The sequence below is a fragment of the Schistocerca americana genome, chromosome X, assembly GCF_021461395.2.
Source record: "Schistocerca americana isolate TAMUIC-IGC-003095 chromosome X, iqSchAmer2.1, whole genome shotgun sequence".
Classification (NCBI taxonomy): Eukaryota; Metazoa; Arthropoda; class Insecta; order Orthoptera; family Acrididae; genus Schistocerca; species Schistocerca americana.
In genome coordinates this window covers 651,683,886-651,706,422 of record NC_060130.1, presented here as the reverse complement: position 1 = coordinate 651,706,422, position 22,537 = coordinate 651,683,886, and the positions used below count along the sequence as shown (strand labels likewise).

The following is a 22,537-nucleotide window of genomic DNA, read 5'->3' as shown; positions in this document are numbered from 1 at the left end:
GAATATCAAGAGCTCTGATGGAAACCCAGTTCTAAGCAAAGAAGGGAAAGCAGAAAGGTGGAAGGAGTATATAGGCAATACTGACCCTACGGCTTATCTTAGAAGCTAGATTAAGGAAGGCAAACCTACGTTTCTAGCATTTGTAGACTTAGAGAAAGCTTTTGACAATGTTGACTGGAATACTCTCTTTCAAATTCTGAAGGTGGCAGGGGTAAAATACAGGGAGCGAAAGGCTATTTACAATTTGTATAGAAACGAAATGGCAGTTATAAGAGTTGAGGGGCATGAAAGGGAAGCAGTGGTTGGGAAGGGAGTGAGACAGGGTTGTAGCCTCGCCCCGATGTTATTCAATCTGTATATTGAGCAAACAGTGAAGGAAACAAAAGAAAAATTCAGAGTAGGTACTAAAATCCATGGAGAAGAAATAAAAACTTTGATGTTCGCCGATGACATTGTAATTCTGTCAGAGACAGCAAAGGACTTGGAAGAGCAGTTGAACGTAATGGATAGTGTCTTGGAGGGAGGATATAAGATGAACATCAACAAAAGCAAAACAAGGATAATGGAATGTAGTCGAATTAAGTCGAGTGATGCTGAGGGTATTAGATTAGGAAATGAGACACTTAAAGTAGTAAAGGAGTTTTGCTATTTGGGGAGCAAAATAATTGATGATGGTCGAAGTAGAGAGGATATAAAATGTAGACTGGCAATGGGAAGGAAAGCGTTTCTGAAGAGGAGAAATTTGTTAACGTCGAGTATTGATTTAAGTGTTAGGAAGTCGTTTCTGAAAGTATTTGTATGGAGTGTAGCCATGTATGGAAGTGAAACATGGACGATAAATAGTTTAGACAAGAAGAGAATAGAAACTTTCGAAATGTGGTGCTACAGAAGAATGCTGAAGATTAGATGGGTAGATCACACATGAGGAGGTGTTGAATAGGAGTGGGGAGAGGAGAAGTTTGTGGCACAACTTGACTAGAAGAAGGGATCGGTTGGTAGGACATGTTCTGAGGCATCAAGGGATCACCAATTTAGTATTAGAGGGCAGCGTGGACGGTAAAAATCGTAGAGGGAGACCAAGAGATGAATACACCAAGCAGATCGAGAAGAATGTAGGTTGCAGTAGGTACTGGGAGATGAAGACGCTAGCACAGGATAGAGTAGCGTGGAAAGCTGCATCAAACCAGTCTCAGGACTGAAGACCACAACAACAACAACCACTCACAGTAACAACAACACAAACCATCTTTCTAACAAAGGAAAACAGTCTGTTATGAACTCACTTTCCACCCAGATGCATCCTGGTGATTCTTCAGTGACGCAATCACTAAATCCGAAGTTAAAACCACTCAATATGTCTAAAATAACAAATACTAGGTGTAAATAAATCACACCGAACCGACCGAGTGGGCCATACCGAAACCTAAAACCTCTTGGTACAGTTGACCAAAAATCGGCGGGCGGACTGATCGGTAACAGGTCTCAGAAGCTTACAGAATAGCAACTTCGGATAAAGAACCGAAAAAGACGTCACTACGGGTAACCTACCGCACCGATCGGTATGAACGATACAGATAGGGCCCGATAGGCGCCGTGAGGCAGTCTTGTATTGCTATCTCGTTCAAACAGTGTGGCAATGTTTCCGGGCTCCCTTGGCTGCCCACAGTGGAACAATTCCTTTCTGTTTCATTTAAGTATATGGCCCGCGGAAATACGGTTTGCAACATTATTTTTGGCATTGCCCAATGTTCCGAAAATTTCGCGATTTACATCCAGCATATAAATAGAGTGAGTCTGTTGGTTCATTGAGATATCTATTAATTTTTTCACGTACATAAGCAGGTTGTTTTGTTTGTGGGCTTCATGCCTCAGCTCTTCATTTTATACAACAATATATAACAGTGACTCTAATTGGGCACCACGCCATAATCTTCCTTCTAAAAAGAAAACTATATATGTTTCTGAATTACTAAAGTAATATAGAGTGTGCTAAAGTACTGTTGACTTTTTTGGAAGAAAAAGTGTCCTGTGGCTTATCGTGGCCTTCTATTATTAATCATCTATGGATTCAGTTTACTGTGGAGTCCCTTGCCAATAGCTGTAACTCTGGTATCGATCGCACTTTGTGAGGTCGTTTGGTGTGTCGGTTGCGTTGCTTGTAGTTGACTGTGTTGTTTTTGTTTGTGTTGCGATATGGTGTCAAGTGTTAGTGCTGTGTATAAACTTTCTCCGCTGTCAGTCAGCCACTCATACTAGGTGCGTAAACACAGAGTAAATATTTTGAAATGAGACTCCTTGCTTACTATATTTTACTGAATCAATTTTAAGTGAAATCAATGTAGCTGGCGAGTTAGTGAACGTACCGTCTAATTTTACTAAACTCAGTGACTGTGTTTTTGTTACAAGTAAGACACTGTTAATTTTGGTACTATCACATACGTGTATGCTAGGCAAATTTTTACCATTTTAGGTAACGAAACAAGGTGAGAAAACAGCACTGTGCTTCGTGGCATTTCAGCAGATATGTAATTGGACGTGAAAATGTTGAACAAATATTTGGGAATCGTACATTACATTATACTAGATCATAATATAGGTCCTCCAAAAATCTTATTTCGAATGAATTTTAGTAAACATTTCTATAAACACCGCCGTAAAGTTAGATGCATTCTTTACAGCCCCAGAGTGCATGAAATAGCTTCCTCGAAGTAGTATCTAGTCCAGAACATCACACTATAAAAACGTAATAGTTTTTTTTCGCAGCCTCAGTGATGGAACCTATAGGCAGTTTACCGGTGTCTTACTTGGAGCAAAGCTCGTGTCTATGCTTTCAATTTGATCAAATATAGATTGAGTAGACGTGTTGCGTAAGTCACCAGAGCTACTCATCGGATATCACAATATACTTATTGGGATAAGATCTGTTACGGTGAGATCCTTGTTTTACCAAACTTCCGTGGGACTGTAGGATTTTCAGAATATTGATTACATCACAGTAATCTGTGATCTGCCATAGGAACACAGTTATATGTGGGATACGAAATAGTATGTACGCCGCTTTTATCTGTAATAGTGTTACTTCAGCTGTGTTATTAATATGTTTATAACACACGCTGTGAGCGGATGACAGTGTTTACCTTGTGATTGAAAGAAATTCTCAACATTTCGAAAGTGTTGCATCATATAATTATATGATAATCTTTTCTTCCCATGGTTTCTATCACAAGCGTGTTTTTTAAAATCTCTGCCGACCAACTAGGATCACAGAACAGACTCAGTTCCTCCTCTTTCCTTGTTGTTTTCTACTTTTCCACTTCTCTTTCATCTTCTTCCCATTTTGTCATTTGCTTTCTTCCATCCACTGATTCTTTGATATTATTTCCTTCTAGATCTTTTCTTATTTCTGTAATCCATGCTATTGTATATTTCTTCTTCCAGAAATACAGGAATATTTGTTTTGTGAGCTTGTTTTCATTCATCTGGTATAGGTGTACAGAAAGGATTAATCTTCATTTAGTCATTACTTCTGATATTTTCTCAATATTTTTGTAAATCTCCTCATTGTTTCTCATTTTCCAGCCATATATAGTTTGTATTTCACCTATTATTTTTCTCACTAGGCCTATACATCTTTAAAGTTCCTCTTATGCTGTCCCGCTTATAGTTCATTGTTAAGCGTTCATATCCATATAAACATTGTAGCCATACCACTGTGGTATAGAGTTACTGTTTTTTTTTTTTTTAGCTATGCATTTTGTGTTGTCAATATTCTTTGTCAAGTGATATGCTCACTCTTTTTGGTTATCTCTTACATCCACTGCAAACCATTCTAGTCCATTCTGTTGCATAGTTTCTCCAAGGTATTTGAGTTTACTTACTTGCTCTCTTTTTACCTATTTCTGTTTTCCATGAATTTTTGTGCATTTTTTATGTTTGTTTTGAATTTTGTTTTTTCAGTTAAAATTTTGAGACTAGTTCTGTTTAGTATTTCTTCAAGCTAATTTATTTGAATAACTGTGTCTGTCAGATTTTCTGAAAGCATTGCAAAATTGTCTGCAAAAGCCATGCAGTTTACCTTAATTCCATTTGCTTTCCTTCCTAGAATTATTTGTTCAGTTTTGTGATTCTTGAGCTCCAAACTCCAGATCCTTACAATTTTCTCTAGAACACAGCTAAACAGTAAAGGCAATAAACCATCCCCTTATCTAAAACCAGTTTTTATTTCAAATGGCTGAGATATTTCTCCTATTAATTTAACTTAGTTTCACAAATTATGTTTGCCAACTTTGCTTCAGCACCAGATTCTCAAATGATTTTATCTATTGTTTCTCTGTCTACTGAATCAAATATTTTTTTGAAATCAAGAAATGATACTATTATAGGTTTGCTGGTTATCATTCTGTGGTGAATTATTGATTTTAAGTTAGAAATTGTTCTGTGCCGGATCTTTCCTTTCAAAAATATCCCAGATACTCTCCTAATTGTTTGTGTAAAGTTTCTACAACTCTGTCCAGGAGAATTTTTGATAATATTTTCTATGCCACTTGTGGAAGTGACACTCCTATGAAATTTTTGACATTTTGTTTGTCTCCCTTTTTATGTAGTGGGTGGATTAATGCTATTTTCAGTTTTCCAGATGTTGCAGATCATTTATAATCTTTGGTTCCGACCATTTCAATAATTCTGCTGTAATGGAGTCTTTACTACTTGCTTTGTTGTTTTTGCATGATTTGAGTGCTTCATGAATTTCTTGCTCTGTTGGTGGGAAATCTTCCCCTAGATTTTGTGGTATTGCTGGAAATTCCAATTTAACTGTTGAAACTGGACAGTTTAAGAGCCTATCAAAATTTTTTGATAGTGTTTCACAATTGTCCTTGTTGTTTGGTCCTATTTTCTCATTTCCATCTTTGAAGTTATTTGTATGTGGATTGATTTTCCAGTTTCTGGTGGTTGTCAAGGATATAGTCCATGGGCCCATTTCCTTTGAATAAAGAATCAGTAACATGTATATTGATGAGTCAACAAATTGAGATTGGTGAGCTGGAACTCTTTGTTTGGATCCTGAGTTGTGGGGAACTTTTTTTTCCTCTAAGCGTTAAGGAAAAGAGTGATCATTGACAATTTGCACAACTGCATTAGAGAGCGAGTGAAAGATAGAAAGAGTGTGTGTGTGTGTGTGTGTGTGTGTGGTGCAATTTTTTGCACTTACACATCTTTTTTTTTAATAATTAACAGATGACTACCATTCTAAATATTTGGCCAAATTCTCAGCAGTTTATTAGTTAATCAACCTCCTTACATAATTTATGTTTATTAATGGATAGTTCTTCAACCATTTTTAAAGGCTGTATTTGTTGAGTGAAGTAAAACCGTGAATTGATTCTCTGCAACTTATAAGGCAGCGAGTTTTGAGAATTACGTAGATCTCTGTACTACAATTGTTTTTTCTGTATTAGAGATTCTTGCCTTTAGAGTATGTCCTGTCTTTTAATTTTAACTTGCTGAGGTGGCACAATGTCTGAGTTTTGGGTTCAAATTGTGCTTTCCATGAATCACTTGAACTGAATGCTGGGTACCAGAACACAAGTTTTGTAAAACCAAGTGCCAGCCTCAGCCAGGTGCCAGAAAACTTAGGCCAGCTATGCAGGGACTTTGAGAAGGAAGATCAGGTAATTATAGTTGGATGAGCAGGAAACAACCTGGCTATGGATCCAAGATACAGTATTAGGAGTGACCTGGATAAAACAGGAGCAGAAACTGAGCACACAAATGTGGGGTTTGTGGAGGTCTTTCAGCACCATGATCAACCCAGGGTAAACACTGCTGCAAGGCATGTTAACCCTGAGCTGAACAGGATGCTTGAGACACTGGCAAAATCTCACATAAGTGTTGTTCCAGTAAATGCTGTTGGTAGGTGGGGATACACTACACATGGCCTGCACTTGAACAGGATGGAGAACAATAATTTAGTTTCTCTATTAGCAGAAACTGTAAGGGGGTCCACAGTCATACAAAGGTTGATCCCTGTGGTTAATGGGTCCAGGCAGACAGGTTTTTTTAGGTTAAAGTCAAAGTCCAGAAAGATGACAATCAAGATAAATAGAATAAAAGAAACTTCATGTACAGTAAATAGGGGTAAAGCTAAGGGCAGTATCAACTTACTTCATCAAAATATCAGGGGAATAAAAAATAAAGTAGATGAGCTATTAGTGTGTTTAGATGATCTCAAAAATAAGAATGAGATTGATATAGGGGCCTACTCTGTCTGTCTGAACACCATGTAACTATGGGCATGGATAGTGTCAGTATAAGTGGGTATAATTTAGCAGCTTACACTTGTAGATCTAGGATGGCTAAAGGAGGAGTTGCAATTTTCATAAAACAAGGGTATAAAAGCAAAACTGTAGAAGTAAGCAAATTTTGTGTTGATGAGCACTTTGATGTTTGTGCATGTGAGCTTCAGCTACATAATGTAATATTTACATTAGCAACTGTGTACAGGTCCCCATTAGGAGATTGGGAGCTGTTATGTTGTCTGTCAGACAGAAAGAAAGTTATTAATCTGTGGTGATTTCAGTGTAAACTTTCTAAGTAATTCCGATAGGAAAAACAAACTAGAAGTGTTATTAACAACATATAACTTAGAATCAGTGATCAATTTCCCTACACATATAGCTCAAGACAGTAGCACACTAATAGATAATGTATTTGTACAGAAAGAGGATGTAGAACAAACACATGCTTTCCCTGTGGTAAATGGATTGTCAGACCATGAAGCACAACTGATTAACTTTCAAAACCTAACAGGGTGTACAGTTCGGAAACCATTATGTAAAAGTGTGAGGTTGCTCAACCCGGTATCTATAGAGAACTTCAGAGAAAGCTTAAGAAGTGTTAATTGGGGAGATGTATATAATGAGCCAAATGCTAATGATAAATGCAACATATTTCTTGATAAATTTATATCCCTTTTTCAACATTGTTTCCTAAAGAAAATTACTAAATGTAACACCACACACTTTTCAAAGAAACCGTGGATTACAGCTGGTATTAAAGTGTCTTCAGATAAAAAAAGAAAACTGTATGAGACTGCAAGAACTAGTAAAGATCCAGAAGTACTTTTATACTATAAAAATTATTGTAACATACTGAGAAAAGTTGTAAGGAAATCTAGAAATATGTATGTTAGAGAAGAAATTAACAACTCCAACAATAAAATCAAATCAATATGTAATGTTGTTAGAAGGGAGACAGGAAAAGTAACCACTGGGGTAGGTAGTATTACTATTAAAGAGAACGAGACCATCCTAACCAACAGTACACAAGTAGCTACTGTATTTAACAACCATTTCTTAAGTGTATGACAAAAAATTGGTGAAGTTCAAAAGAAAAAGCCAGGCAGTACATGGAAGAGTCTGTTTTGAAAATATTTAGTCAGATTAAGTTTCACCTAACAACCTCTTCTGAAATAAGTAAAATTATTAAATCTTTGAAAAATAAATGTTCTATTGGAGTAGATGACATCTCTATTAAGATATTAAAACAATGTGGAGCAATTACGGCTGATGTTCTGAGTCACATATATAATGCATCACTAACTCAAGGTATTTTCCCAGATAGGTTAAAATATGCCATTGTCAGGCCTCTCTACGAAAAGGGGGACACCACAGATGTCAATAATTATTGGCCAGTATCCTTGCTTACAGCATTTTCAAAAACCTTCGAGAAAGTAATGTACTCAAGAGTGGTTAGTCATCTCAACAGTAATGGGATACTTAGCAAATCACAGTTCGGATTTCAAAAATGCTGTTCAACTGAGACAGCAATATACAATTTCTCTGTCCACATAATAGAGTCTTTAAATAATAAAATGTCACCAATAGGAATTTTTCTGTGACTTGTTCAAAGCATTTGATTATGTGAACCATGACATTATGTTACAGAAATTACAATTCTATGGTATAAATGGAATAGCATATGAGTGGTTTAAGTCATACCTACAGAACAGGAAGCAAAAAGTTTCCTTATATGAGTCAAGTGATTTAAATAAGTTTTCCACTTCATCTAACTGGGGTGAAATTACATTAGGTGTTCCACAGGGTCAATCATGAGTCCCCTTCTGTTCTTGATATATGTGAACGACCTCCCTTCCTATCTGAAACACTGTTTGCTGATGATACAAGCTTCATTATTAATGCAGAAAAAGAGACTCCAATTGAAAATGATACAAATAAGGTCTTTGGAAAAGTCATTAATTGGTTTTCTGCAAATGGGCTTGCTGTAAACTTTGGGAAAAAAAAAACAAAAAAAAAATAACAAAACAGTACATCCAATTTTCTGCTGCAAAATGTACAGTTTCTTCAATAAATATAACACAACAGAAATCAGTAGACATGGTAGAGCATACTAAATTTTTGGGTGTACATATAGATGAGAATCTTAATTGGAAAATTCATATTTTGGATCTTCTAAAGCGACTAGGTTCAGCAACTTTTGCAATCAGAATAATTGCCAATTTTGAGGATAAAGAAATTAGTAAGCTAACGTACTTTGCATACTTTCACTCTCTGATGTCATACAGAATAATATTTTGGGGTAACACAACATTTAGACAAAAAGTATTCACTGCTCAGAAGAAAGTGGTTAGAATAATGTGTGGGGTTCATAGTCGCACATCTTGTAGGCATCTTTTCAAAATATTGGGAATTCTTACAACAGCCTCACAGTACATTTACTCACTAATGAAATTTGTTCTCAACAACATGGACCAGTTTAAAAACAACAGTGACATTAATGATTATAATACCAGAAAAAAGAAAGACTTACACTATCCTTTACTCAACCTATCTTTGGCACAGAAAGGGGTAAAATATGGTGCTATAAAAATTTTTGATAAATTTCCAGATGAAATAAAATGTCTGACAGAAAGCAGTAATAGCTTCAAAAATAAATTGAAATCGTATATCCTTGACAACTCCTACACCATAGATGAATTCTTGAATAGGAATAAATAAATCTATAAATATAGTATATGCATTTTGTGCCATTTAAGGGAGTGGGGTAAATATATATCTAAAAACAAATATGATGTGACTTACCAAACGAAAGCGCTGGCACGTCGATAGACACACAAACATACACACAAAATTCTAGCTTTTGCAACCAACGGTTGCTTCGTCAGGAAAGAGGGAAGGAGAGGGAAAGACAAAAGGATGTGGGTTTTAAGGGAGAGGGTAAGGAGTCATTCCAATCCCGGGAGCGGAAAGACTTACCTTAGGGGGAAAAAAAGGACGGGTATACACTCGCGCGCGCACACACACACACACACACACATACACATACACACACACACACACACATCCATCCATCCATCCACACACACACATATATATAAAAATGTTGTTTCATATGTAAATTTCTTGTGCACTTGATACATTCCACATCATAACGGCTACCATACCGTGCGATTGATCAATGGAACAAGCAACCAACTAACAAACTAATGAGCTGAGGTTGTTATTGTGAGGGAGGACATGTCTGATTTCCTTTCCCATGCCTCTCCAATTTGAGTTTGATTTCGTTGTGAACAGAACATTTCCCCATGGTCCCCCTTCCTTGTTTTTAGATGATTTGGAGATGTGATTTATCTATTACTGTTTTGTATAACTGTTTTCTCTCAGTGGAAGGAATAAATTGGTGCTCACTGCAAAGAGGAAGCATTGAGTCTCACACAGGCACAATGTAAATAATACTAGATATATTTCGGATTGTGGACAAAGTTTTTGTTTGGAAGTGGAAAAACTCTCACACAAGAACAATTATCACTAGCATGGCCTCTGTCTTCAGGCACTGAGTTCAGTCAGGCCTTAGTGCCCAGAGACAGTAATCGTATATGTGTGTGTGTGTGAATGTTTGAGAGCTCTAATTCTGAGGAAGGATCTTGTCCAAAAGCTTAAATATTTCTAGTATTGTTTTTTGTTGTGTCTGTCAGCAAACTCAAAGCCTCGTCTGTGTTATGAGTAGCAATCTACCCTTTCAATGTTGTTATTCCATTATGACCTTTTCATTGTTTTGAAGATCTACATCTACATTGATACTCCGCAAGCCACCCAACGGTGTGTGGCGGAGGGCACTTTACGTGCCACTGTCATTACCTCCCTTTCCTGTTCCAGTCGCGTATGGTTCGCGGGAAGAACGACTGTCTGAAAGCCTCCGTGCGCGCTCTAATCTCTCTAATTTTACATTCGTGATCTCCTCGGGAGGTATAAGTAGGGGGAAGCAATATATTCGATACCTCATCCAGAAACGCACCCTCTCGAAACCTGGCGAGCAAGCTACACCGCGATGCAGAGTGCCTCACTTGCAGAGTCTGCCACTTGAGTTTATTAAACATCTCCGTAACGCTATCACGGTTACCAAATAACCCTGTGACGAAACGCGCCGCTCTTCTTTGGATCTTCTCTATCTCCTCCGTCAGACCGATCTGGTACGGATCCCACACTGATGAGCAATACTCAAGTATAGGTCGAACGAGTGTTTTGTAAGCCACCTCCTTTGTTGATGGACTACATTTTCTAAGCACTCTCCCAATGAATCTCAACCTGGTACCCGCCTTACCAACAATTAATTTTATATGATCATTCCACTTCAAATCGTTCCGCACGCATACTCCCAGATATTTTACAGAAGTAACTGCTACCAGTGTTTATTCCGCTATCATATAATCATACAATAAAGGATCCTTCTTTCTATGTATTCGCAATACATTACATTTGTCTATGTTAAGGGTCAGTTGCCACTCCCTGCACCAAGTGCCTATCCGCTGCAGATCTTCCTGCATTTCGGTACAATTTTCTAATGCTGCAACTTCTCTGTATACTACAGCATCATCCGCGAAAAGCCGCATGGAACTTCCGACACTATCTACTAAGTTATTTATATATATTGTGAAAAGCAATGGTCCCATAACACTCCCCTGTGGCACGCCAGAGGTTACTTTAACGTCTGTAGACGTCTCTCCATTGATAACAACATGCTGTGTTCTGTTTGCTAAAAACTCTTCAATCCAGCCACACAGCTGGTCTGATATTCCGTAGGCTCTTACTTTGTTTATCAGGCGACAGTGCGGAACTGTATCGAACGCCTTCCGGAAGTCAAGAAAAATAGCATCTACCTGGGAGCCTGTATCTAATATTTTCTGGGTCTCATGAACAAATAAAGCGAGTTGGGTCTCACACGATCGCTGTTTCCGGAATCCATGTTGATTCCTACATAGTAGATTCTGGGTTTCCAGAAATGACATGATACTCGAGCAAAAAACATGTTCTAAAATTCTACAAGAGATCGACGTAAGAGATATAGGTCTATAGTTTTGCGCATCTGCTCGACGACCCTTCTTGAAGACTGGGGCTATCTGTGCTCTTTTCCAATCATTTGGAACCCTCCGTTCCTCTAGAGACTTGCGGTACACGGCTGTTAGATGAGGGGCATTATATGCTTATAAAAATTTCAGATAAATACTGCACCCATATGGATTTAAAAAAATAATAAAAAAACTGTTCAAAATTACTGAAAATGGGTTGGTGACAGGTTGGGAAGCACACAAATGACATTGAAATTGTCACTAATTTTTTGGAAAATGTCCTTCCTTGGAGCACAAAACATGCATCATGCTTGACATTGTTCAGCAGTCCAAACTAACTCTCAGCTCAGTCACCTATGTCTGATGATATGAGAGGAAACATGGTGGGCAAGGGAAGATTGGGTGATAGCTTGAGAGGAGAGGTGCAACAAGAGATTGAAATAGGAATGTTTCACCAGTGAGTGCATCTTGGTTCATGCAGGACAGATTGTGTGGTGGCATACTCTGTGTGTGTGTGTGTGTGTGTGTGTGTGTGTGTGTGTGTCCTTTGATACAATACCTACCTACTAATTAGTCTTCTTCTTTCTTTACCTTGAACTATAACTCTTCTACATAATTGGTAACTGGGCAATTCCTTGCCAAGTGGTTTGATATCGAGAAATGTTCCCACATGACCATCATGGATTTTGATGAAATTTTATATGAACATTGACACATGTTCTCAATGAACACTGGTAAAGTTTCAGTTTTGGAAATTCAATGCTTTTGGAGATACAGTCACTTGTTTAAGACCATAGCACAGCTTTCTATAGTGCGTCCTTGAATTTTCAGCAACTTTGAGATGAGATATCTCTGTAAGTATTTGCGTGAAAGAAACAAAACTTGGCCATCTCATACAACTTTTAGAGCTCTTTAAAGTAAAATCTTAAGAAAAGGATTTCTGAGCAATTTTCATATAGATAATTTGAAGCAAAGTTGGCCGAAAAAATAGCTGTTTGAAAAAAAATGCGAACTTTTAGTTTTTTAAATCTCCATAAGTAATTGTGGGATGTACATGAAACTTTGCACACCATAACTCACCAACACAAGGTCTTAGAATATAAAATTTCGTTCTCCTATTGCTTTCCATATTTCACAAATCTAGGGTGAAGTTGACGATTTTTCAAAAAGTGCCAAAAATGGGTATTTTTAGTCAAATTTTTCAAAAAAGTGTTTTCTCCAAACTCTTCTAAACTACGGTCATTAGAAAGAGCATATTCTAAACTATCTAGAAAAGTGGATTTGGTTTTGCAATGCAAGCATATAAGGCCCTAAAAAGTAGCATCATCAAAGAGGCGCACTGGAAGTTTGAAAACATTTTTCTGGCATTCAAATTATACCCGAAACCTTTTATTATGCCTAATAAATGTTTATTAGTGCCTTGAATAATTGAAGTAAAAAGATCTGGTAAATAGACAATGAGACTGTCAGAAAAACTTGAAAACTATGAGAAGTAGCCCTTCTGCTTTTATCGTAAGTGTTCAGCTGCATAAAACTCTTCTCACTAGTAAAAAAAAAAAAAAAAAAAAAAAAAAAAAAAAAAAAAAAAAAAAAAAAAAAAAAAAAGAAAGAGAGAGAGAGAGAGAGAGAGATCATAAAGAATTCAATGAATAGTAGCTTCATATTTTTTGTACTTCTCAGAATTGTAAATATTTACAAGTGGAAAATGAAGACCTAATTTTTGGATTCAATTGTATAAAACATTTTTCCAAAAAAGAATTGGTTTGCTTGAATCATGCATCAAGTGATGTAAATTTTCCAATCAATATTGCAGAGATTTTAATACCTAGGTGTTGTAACCTGTGATTTTTTGTTTTTAAGTTATTATGGAAACATGTGAAATTGGTTGGTTAAACATCTAAGAGTTTTAATTTTGTATTTAATCACACTTAAATGTAGCCTACTACCTTGGTAAATACGTAAGCACTAGTTTCACAGAGAAAATGCACAAGATTCGCTGTTTATAGAAAATATAATGGCAACAATTACTTTAACAATCAGATTGTTTCATTATTGTGAGCCTTGTTTGAACAATCAGTATTTCAGTGGTGTTTTTGCAGCATAGTGAGTGGGTTCTCTTGACTGAGTGTGGCTTGTTAAGTGATTTGTAAGACCATCAAAGTTTGTAATCTAATTTACAAAAAAATGTTTTGATTGTGTCTTTTATAGCATATATCTCTTATTAGATTTTTTCATTGGTATTATACATTGTGTATAATTTCATTCAGTAGCAATTTGTCTGAAATTTAAGCAGATTATAATTTGCACTTAGAGGCCAAATACATTATTTAGTTACTGATTAGAGATGGATGCAGAAGGGAACAGCATACCTTCCTGCTCAGTTGGGCAAGGAGGTTGTGGAACAAAGTGTCATGCCACTTTCTTTGCCAAAAAAGTTGCTTTAAAATGGTTTGCGGATTTTAGTGATGAGAAAAAAGAGTTGTTGGTCCGATGTTCTGAAGCAAAGCTGGATAATATCTCTCATATTTGCCTACAACATGAAGCCCTGTTGTCGACACAATATGAGAGGTTACAAAAAAAAAGAAAAAATGCTTCAATCCCTTTGGGAAGGTGAATCGTAATGTTAATGCAGGAATTCGCACTCTTGATACTGAAACAGCTAATAAGGCTTCTGATATGTTGAAGAAGCAGCTTGTTAATAACATAAAGCCAAGTCAGAAAATTTGTCCGGCTTGCAGGACTACCTTAAACAAACACTTGGACAAAGCTTTATCAGCCTCATCACCACATTCTGATGAGGACTTTACACCAAAAGAAGAATTAAATAATAGCTTATTGTCTATCGGTATGTCACCCTTGAAGAGAACAGTTAGCTACAGTGATAAGCCCCAATATGTGAAGAAGAAAATTCAAAAGGCTCAAAATGTGATTAAAAGCAGAATTGTAAATGCAATGGGAGTAAACCGACAAATTGAAGATGCTAGTGAAATTAAGGAATGTGGAAACTGTGCCGACTATGCACATTTGCTGACTGAAGTGAAAGCCAAGATGCAGAATGCAATTCATAAAGAACAGATGCAAATTTTAACTTTGGCACCTGTAAGTTGGACAGTCAGACAAACAGCAGCTCAGTTCGGCGTGTCTGAAAGAATGGTGAAGAATGCTCGGAAGCTTAAGACAGAGAAGGGCATTCTGGCACTTCTCGAAAATAGGCAAAGCAGGAAATTACCAGCAGAAGTTGCTAGTAGAGTGCAAAATTTTTTTGAAGATGATGAGTATAGTAGGGTGTGCCCTGGAAAAAGAGGTAGTATTTCAGTTAGACTTTTAGATAGAAAGGCATACATGCAGAAAAGATTGTTACTTTGCAATGTACGAGAAATGTGTGTTATCTGTAAGAATATAAATGGTCCAGAAATAGGGTTCTCAAAGTTTTGTGAACTTAGACCCAAATGGTGTGTAACAGTAGGATCAGCTGGAATGCCTGCAGTTTGCGTCTGTGCAATTCACCAAAATGTTAAGCTTATGCTTAGCGGAGTTGGTATACGTGAAAATTATAAGGAGATTCTCAGCAAGGCAGTTTGTAGTTTGAACTCTAAACAGTGCATGCTACATCGCTGTGAAAGGTGTCCTGGGCCCGAAGCTATAGCATCTGAAATTGCCAGCTATTTCCTAGATCATGAGCCACATGAAGTTGTTGTGTTTAAGCAATGGATACATACCGATCGGGCCACGCTGGACACGAAGCAAATGGTAGTGGATGAATTTATTGACAATGTAAAAAATAAAATATGGGGTCTGTCATGCCATCATTACATTGCCAAGCATCAAAGCTTGCATCTTAAAGGCGTTAAATGTCATCTGAAAGACGAAGAGCTTGTTGTCCTAATGGATTTTGCAGAAGATTATTCTTTTATCATTCAGGATGCTGTGCAAGGCTTAGACAATAGTCAAGCAACAATTCATCCATTTATTATCTACTTTCGTCAAAATGAGAAAGTAGAATCTTTAAGTTTTTCCATTATCAGTGAGTGTTTGCGGCATGACACTATTACAGTTCACGTTTTTATCAAGGAGCTCATCAAATATATACAAGCACGGTTTGCACAGATATCCCACATTCATTATTTCAGTGATGGCTCCAGTGCTCAGTATAAAAATGTCAAGAATTTCCTAAATTTGTGCTATCATAAGAGTGATTTTGGAATGACAGCCGAATGGAATTTTTTTGCTACTAGTCACGGGAAATCACCCTGTGATGGGATTGGAGGTACAATAAAGTGGTTAGCAGCAAGAGCAAGCTTGCAATGGCCACTTAATGGACAAATTCTTACTCCCCTAGATCTGTTTCACTTCTGCTCTGAAAACATTAATGGAATTAAATTTGTTTTCGTCAGTAAAGATGAAATTGAAAAAAAATATTGTGTCACAAGAAGAGAGGTTTAAACTTGGACAAACTGTAGCAGGCACTAGAGAAAATCATCACTTTTTACCTATTGATGAAACAACAATTCAGGTCAGCAGAGTTTCAAATGATTGTTCATCTTTTCTAGCTAAAATGGGTCACAGTAATGAAGGAGGCATATTAATGTCTGCTCTCCAACCAGGACAATATGTTGCATGCATCCATGAAAACGTGTGGTGGATTGGGAACATCTGAGAGACCTCCACAGAGCAAAGGGATGCATTAATAAACTTTATGCACCCACATGGTCCTGCAAATTCATTTTATTGGCCACCAAGAAGTGACAAGTGCTGGGTTCCGGAACACCACATTATTGCAGTTATTCCAGTTCCATCAGTAAATTCATCTGGCCGGCAATACACCATTCCTCTTGATATTCACCAGAAAATTAATGTAGCATATCAAAAATTGAAATAGGTTAGAGGAAACAAATTAAGGAACCCAAGAGTGCCTTATAATTTTACTATCAGGCTTGGGAACCTGTGTAAAAAAAAACCTTATCAGGCTTGGGATCCTGTGGTAAAGAAACCCACCCGTGGCTGTTGTTGCTAAGCTATCGGGCGTGGCCCCTACGGCAATGGGAATGCTGGTTTTCTCAGGTGAAATGAAACTAGCAGTGATTAAGCCACCATGGACCATAGCAACTTATTTATACACTTCTTTTCCATCAGTAAGCTGGTGTTGTTCATTAAACAGGCCACTAATAATTAGATGATTATGCAAATCAATTTTACGATTTACATTCATTCTTAATAATAATTGTGTGTGTGTGTGTGTGTGTGTGTGTGTGTGTGTGTGTGAGAGAGAGAGAGAGAGAGAGAGAGAGAGAGAGAGAGAGAGAGAGTTGTGGCGGGGGGGGGGGGGGGGGGGGGGAGGTGACAATTAAGAAAAAACATTGTTTCTATTTTTATTCTTTTGCTATTCGGACTTAAGCTAGGTCCTATTCATCAGGACTTCTTATTTCACTTATCCCAGACATTAATAATCATGTATAAGGCAAAATAAAAGATTTCAGGTATAATTTGAGTGCCAGAAAAATGTGTTCAATCTTCCAGTGCGCCTCTTTGATGATGTTACTTTTTAGGGCCTTATATGCTTGCATTGCAAAACCAAATCCACTTTTCTAGATAGTTTAGGATATGCTCTTTCTAATGACCATAGTTTAGAAGAGTTTGGAGAAAACACTTTTTTGAAAAATTTGACTAAAAGTACCCATTTTTAGCGCTTTTTTAAAAATCGTTAACTTTACCCTAGATTTGTGAAATAATGGAAAGCAATAGGAGAATGAAATTTTATATTATAAGACCTTGTGTTGGTGAGTTATGGTGTGCAAAGTTTCATGTACATCCCACAATTACTTTTGGAGATATAAAAAACGAAAGTTCGCGTTTTTTTTCAAACAGCTATTTTTTCGCCCAACTTTGCTTCAAATTATCTATATGAAAATTGCTCAGAAATCCTTTTCTTAAGATTTTACTTTAAAGAGCTCTAAAAGTTGTATAAGACGGGCAAGTTTTGTTTCTTTCATGCAAATACTTACAGAGATATCTCATCTCAAAGTTGCTGAAAATTCAAGGACAGCACTATAGAGAGCTGTGCTATGGTGTTAAACAAGTGACTGTATCTCCGAAAGTATTGAATTTCTGAAACTGAAACTTTACCAGTGTTAATTGAGAACATGTTGAATGTTCATACAAAATTTCATCAAAACCCATGAGGGTCATGTGGGAGCCTCTAGACCACTTGGCATGGAATGACCCAACTGTAGCTCTTGATAAAAGCGATCCTCAGCTTTCGAATTTGTATCGGTAGCTCTTACAGATAAAAATGAGTTATACTTCTACTGTGTTCCCCACTTGAAAGTAGGGGCTCATATATATGTCCCTGTACGGAGCATGAGGATTTGATTCTGATGTTGCTGTGAAAATAAATAAATTAGCAATAATTGTGTCAGTGGAGGATTATCTGCTGAATCGTTCTAGTTAGTGGCAATTGAGATTGAAGCTGAGCGGGCCAATGCAACATAGACATTTAAAAAATTTAGCCTTTGGACTTTAAGTTCTTTTTTGTGACAGAGAGAAAGCTGGGTAAACAGGAAGAGTAAGAGGTGCACTGCTGGAGTAGAAAAGTCTTGGCCCAAGCACAATAGAGACAATGTTCCAGAAGCAGTTCGGAAGTGACAGTGTGCTGACTTGTGTTATTCAAGTTTGAGAACAGTATTGAGACATTGTTAATCAATAGATTAGAGATGAGAGCTAAATGAAGGGGAAATTATGGGTTAAAATTGAAACAAAGCATAAATGATAAACAGATGAGAAAAATTACTTTGCATTTGGCCTAATACGCATTTCAAATTATGTCTGTTGTACTTGTTGGTTCCATTTTTTATGCCTGCAGCCAAGTTGAGTGTTCAGTTTTTGCAGATAATGTTTGGACAACTGATCACTGAGGGTGATAGTCTTGTGTGTAATCATTGACTGGATTGAATTGTAGGTGTTACACTACTGATTTCACAGGTACTGTTCTAAAAATTCAATGTTTCAGTCTTGGATCATTTATTTCTGTGGCCTTCCTCCCCCTGCTCTGTCCACCTCCCCCATCCCCACCCCAAAGAAAAAGTAAAACTTCCAGGTAATGGAGGTGGTTAAGGTAGATACCGGACTTGCCTTAGGGAGGTGCAAATATAAAACCGCCCTTTGCCACACAGATTTATGTTACATTTGTGTAAGACATGGCAAATTTGTTTGTCCAGTCCAAGGTAGTGCTGTGACCTTAATGACATTGTCACTGATTAGATGTTAAACCAAAATATCACATCTTTCATCAATATGGCTTTCTTCTACACCTACATTTATACTTTTCACGCCACCTAATATTGTTTCATAGATCTACTGTGAGCCAATGCCAACATTATCACCCCCAACTGTTCTGTTAATGAAATTCATGAATGACATTTTGTTTGAAGGAACACATATCAGCTATGTTAAAATCCTATTGTGAAGACTGGTTTTGGGCTTATCCCATCATCGTGGGAACTGATGACAGAGAACAATTTATCAGTTGCAAAACTTTGCCAGTGAAACTTATCAAGAAACCATTACAAACGACTAACGGTATGTATTTTTGTTGCATAACTAATACAGCTGGATTCATGCATGTCATGAACTGCAAACATGAAGTTGAGAAGAGTTTTTGAAATTAAACATCATTTCTTAACCTCACACAAGCTGTTAAACATCATTATTTCCAATATTTTTTTCTATTTATGAATGATGCTCAGACATCTGTACAAGCTATAATTTCTCTTCTTAACCATACTGGTCATTTTTTGTTAAAATGTGGGTTTGAGCAATATGTTGTTTTTGTATGTCCATCCTTTTAGCAGGAGGTCTCTGGGACAACGGCCGTCTACTGTCGTGACAAAAAATAAAAACACCTACAGCTGTCCTTATGATTTTAATTTATTTTGTCACTACCAGTTTCAGCACTTCATTGCGTCATCTTCAGGCTCTCTTTGAAGTGGTACAGGTTGATATGATCCCCATGCATAACCCATCAGTTGCAGCATTACTGGATATGCACATAATGTGTCAGCACTCCATGATTGGATTGGCAGTTGGTGGTTGGGGTGCTGACACATTATCTGCGTATCCAGTAATGCTGCAACTGATGGGTTATACATGGGGATCATATCAACCTGTACCGCATCAAAGAGAGCCTGAAGATGACGCAATGAAGCATTGAAACTGGTAGACCGAGCAAGGTGGCGCAGTGGTTAGCACACTAGACTCACATTTGGGAGGAAGACGGTTCAATCCCGCATCCGGCCATCCTGATTTAGGTTTTCCGTGATTTCCCTAGATCACTTCAGGCAAATGTCGGGATGGTTCCTTCGAAAGGACACGGCCGATTTCCTTCCCCATCCTTCCCTAATCCGAGCTTGTGCTCCGTCTCTAATGACCTCATTGTCGACGGGACATTAAACACTAATATCCTCCTCCTCCTCCTCCTCCTCCTCCTCCTGAAACTGGTAGCAACAAAATAAATTAAAATCATAAGGACAGCTGTAGGTGTTTTTATTTTTTGTCACAATATGTTGTTTGGCTTGTTAGGCCATTAGTCCATGAATTCTTACAATTTTGACTTCAAGTTCATGATGATATACAATGCATCTCATCTGCCATTGGAACATAAATCAGTGTCCTGTGGCTCCTTTCTAGGACTGTCTGGTATTTGTGTTTCCCACTATTTTACGAAATAATTCCAAGTACATGTCCATAAAATACAACATTGTTCTGGTGTGATGGTTCCAAGTATTGAACTGCGCTGGTGTAATGAAACAAAACTGGGTATTTAATTTAACCTTCCACGCACAGTGTATAGTTTTGGGGGAGGGGGGGAATAAAAAAAATAGTGCCATCAGTTTTCAAGGTTGCTGCTGAGTTAACCATATTTAGGTCCAAACATAAGTTAATGATAAACTGGCTTATGGCCTGAAAGAGAGCACTGAATCTGTTCATAGAGAAAACTTCATAAATCAAAAAATTAGCAAATTATTTCAATATCCTTTCAGCAGAGAAACGTAATTTTATGCAACTCTGTACCTTCATATGACTTAGCTTCATCATTTTTGTTAACCCAGAATTGGATAGTGTTACCATACCACCGGATTTTTAAACAGTTACGAATGTTGGAATTGTACTAGCTTAGTAGTCTATGTGAACCATGGCCAATTGAAATAAACTGTGCAGTTACACTTTCCAAGATACTGATCTGATGCGGTGAAAATTTAATCCTACCGATATTGCCACAAATCTGACATTATTAGTCAACAATCAATAAATGATGTGTAATTCAGACTTCAAGAAGAATGAATTAATTCCAGTTGCAAAGGAATCAGTTGCTGACGGGTGTGAAAATTACCAAACTATCAGTTTCATAAGTCATGGGTGCAAAATACTAACACAAGTTCTTTACTGAAGAATGTAAAAACTGGTAGAAGCCGACATCAGGGAAGAGCAGTTTGAATTCCAGAGAAATGTAGGAACACCTGAGGCAATACTGGCCCTATCACTTATCTTACTACTGGGGATGTAATGAATAGAATTGGCACTACTTGACCAAAAGAAGAGATCGGTTGATAGAACAGAGACATCAAGGGATCGCCAGTTTAGTATTGGGGGGGGGGGGGGGGGGGTAAAAATGTAGAGGGAGATCAAGAGATGAATACAGTAAGCACATTCAGAAAGATGTAGCTTGCAGAAGTTATTCGGAGATGAAGAGGCTTGCACAGGATAGAGTAGCATCAGACCAGTCTTTGGACGGAAGACAACAACAACAACAACAACAACAGTTTCATTTATATGGGTCACAGTGAAGTATAATGTTTACTCCCATAAGGCCTTTAAAGAAATCTGAAGGTAGGAAATTTTTATGTATTCTGTGGGCCAACAAATGTCATTGTGTAAGTGCCAAAATATTTCATTAAGAGATGACCCTAGTATTTTTTGTTGGGTACTTTTAGATAAAAGCTACTACCAAAGACTTTATTGGGATTGCCTTCTTATATTATGTGCAAATTTTTGTGCGTCTGTCTAGATGCCTGGCAGCTGAAGCAGGATACCATGTTTTGCATCCACAGACTCCCACAAAATCTTGCATTTCCACATATGTACTCCACTGCAGCTATCTTGTTTTAAATACTGGGATCAGGATCTGTATCAGATATGAGACATACACTCCTCTTTGGTGTATTAGCTATGCCATTGTTTTAAACTTCTGTACCAGTCACTTGGCATTCATAAAGTGCAGAGCTACAGCCTGCATTAGGTTGGGAAATGCAGTTCATCCCTGACTATACTGTGCGTAAATGAAAAATTGCTATTTGCATTGTGATTTGAATTAAACATGAAACAGTAAGTTCTGCTATAACTGTTTGGGTGAAAGTATTCTCAGTTTTGAGAAAATCATTAAGTGTCTACATTCAGTAAGATGATGACCAACAAAGAATATACCAGTACGGCATCCAGCCAACTTCTAACCTTCAGTTGGACCATCGCCAGTTATGAATATACTGGCACGGTGTCCAACCAACTTCTGGGTAGCATAGTTGGAAAAGCTTAGTGACAATATCGCGATTTATGCCATGTTCCCAGAATTGAGTAGTGTAGTTGTCACAGGCTGTATATATTCATATACCTAAATTAATGTGCTTGTGAGATGTTTTTCTGTTCATAAAATTTGATGCATTATTCTTATAAGTGTCATGGATATACCTAAATTAATGTGCTTGTGAGATGTTTTTCTGTTCATAAAATTTGATGCATTATTCTTATAAGTGTCATGTCAGAAAAATTTAATTTTAGAGTTTGTAAAGTAAAATGTTTAAAGAGACTAGACAATCATACAAAGTGGCAAACAATCTATGTAGCAAAAGATGGAAGTTTTCATTTGTTGGTGAGTAACAGACTGCCGTACTGAATCCTGATCCTGACTCCCCCTGCGGGTCCTGGGGTAAGAATAGGCCCAAGGTATTTTTGCCTGTCGTAAGAGGCGACTAAAAGGAGTCTCACACATTTCGGCCTTTATGTGATGGCTCCCTGTAGGGTTTGACCTCCATTCTTCAAAATTTTTTCGAAGAGCGAGCCAATTGGGGGAGGGCACCTCACCTGGTGCATTTTGTCCATCATACCTTGAGATCTGTAGCCGCTTTC

General features: G+C 37.4%; 1 protein-coding gene across 4 annotated transcripts in view; it reads left to right on the top strand.

Annotated features, from left to right (window-relative positions):
* Nucleotides 1-2,127: 2,127 nt before the first annotated feature.
* LOC124554818 (ATP-dependent helicase brm-like) overlaps nt 2,128-22,537 on the top strand; it is a 379,799-nt gene continuing 359,389 nt past the window's right edge. For 3 of the 4 annotated variants that reach the window (XM_047128479.1, XM_047128480.1, XM_047128478.1), the window contains exon 1: nt 2,128-2,256. The gene's annotated coding sequence lies outside the window, so the exon portion shown is untranslated. The remainder of the gene's footprint in view (nt 2,257-22,537) is intronic. The other variant, XM_047128481.1, reaches the window with a different exon arrangement.